Here is a 1,725-nt window from a genome sequence, read left to right as displayed (position 1 = left end):
AATCATGGCATTCGTGCATATGAGTGAGAACTCAAGATTAAATATAGCTATCACTGATTTTTTGATATATTTTTTGCACAATAAATATTTTTATCATCATAAGCCAATACATTTACAAACTGATGTCTTTGACTCATCAATCATCAATAAGATCAATCACAACTTTCAATTAACTCATCAATTTTTTTCACACCCCTCCAAACTTAAAATAATACATTGTCCTCAATGTAAAATAAACCAATAAAATAATAGAGGAATGCACGTACTTGTGATGACGACCGTCAGTGATCATTGTCCTTTTCATCGTCATTTGCAGCACATTAAGAGTATAGTAGGGGTAACATCTCCAAAATTTAGCTCCACATAACCTATAAAATTTTTTTTGGCAAAGGACAAAAATTTAAGACGAAAATAAATAAAAAATAACTAAAATAAATAAATAAATAAAACTAAAAAATCTTGGGTTGCCTCCCAAGCAGCGCTTAGTTTATAGTCCTCAACCCGACTGCGTCTGCACTTTCAAAACTTCAAAGTCTTTGCATAAACTGCAGCCATATAGAAAACAAAACAAATTAAACAAAACAAAAAGTAAATAGAATTTTTTAAAAAAAAACTCTAAATCAAAATCAAGATCACTTGGCAAAAATATTAGTGCACAATAAATTAAACCAATCCCTGGCAACGGCACCAAAAACTTGTTGGGTATTTTTCGCTCGCAAGTGTACGATGTCAAGTTTTAATACAGAAATACAGTCCAAGTCAATCCCACAGAGAATGAATAAAATGATATTATATTAAACATTTGTAACTAATAAAATCTTAATCTTATTTAGAGATACGATGATAGGTTGAGTTTAAGTAACTAAAAATTACAATGAATAAAATTAATAAACGACGAGTTCGCAAGATGAAAATTCAATGAGAGATAAATTCTAGAGGTTCGACTTTACGTGACTATCCACCACGATTTATTACTAATGATTTTTAATTATAAATCTTTCTAGTTTAATAGTCAAGAATCCTTATTATTTTCTACTCTCTTTTTCAAGTGTTAAACGAAAATTCGCACTTAATATTAAACTCAATATTTATATCTAAGTTCAATTATTAAATGTGATAAATAACGCATTAATTCTTCTAATGACTTCTATGGAGTTATAGCCGTTGGATCGGACTGAAATTTTGACAGCATATTTATAACATCATGTGCTTCATTCTGAAAGGTGAAGATTGGATTCGGATCTTTCTAAAGTCGGCAATAATTTCTGGACAATTGTTGCTTCGTGATTCTTTCTTGCGCCTCTTCTCGGTGTTTAGGCTCTTCTTTTGTGCTCCAAAAATCATATCTTACTTCTTCTTCTACCTATTTTGTATCCTAAACACCTCTATTTTCATATAATTTATATATCTTGTCCACTTTTGCATTCCACAAAAACAACAACGAAATACACATAATACCGCTTGATTCATCACAAAAGCCAAGTTAAATCATATAAAAATTAAGTGCATAAATTGCACTTATCAATATACTTTTAAAAAATAAATAAATAATATTTTCTCATGAATAAAATTTATTTATTATTTTTTAAAGAAATCATTACAAAACTAAAAATTTATATGCAAATCACACCATTTTTTTAAAAAAACTTTATTGCAAATTGTTTTTAAAAAAATACATGCAAATTATACCATTTTTAATTTAAAAGTTTTAACCAGCAGGTTCCT

The sequence above is a fragment of the Henckelia pumila genome, chromosome 3 (genome assembly GCF_033568475.1).
Source record: "Henckelia pumila isolate YLH828 chromosome 3, ASM3356847v2, whole genome shotgun sequence".
NCBI lineage: Eukaryota > Viridiplantae > Streptophyta > Magnoliopsida > Lamiales > Gesneriaceae > Henckelia > Henckelia pumila.
Note: the sequence above shows the minus strand (reverse complement) of the source record.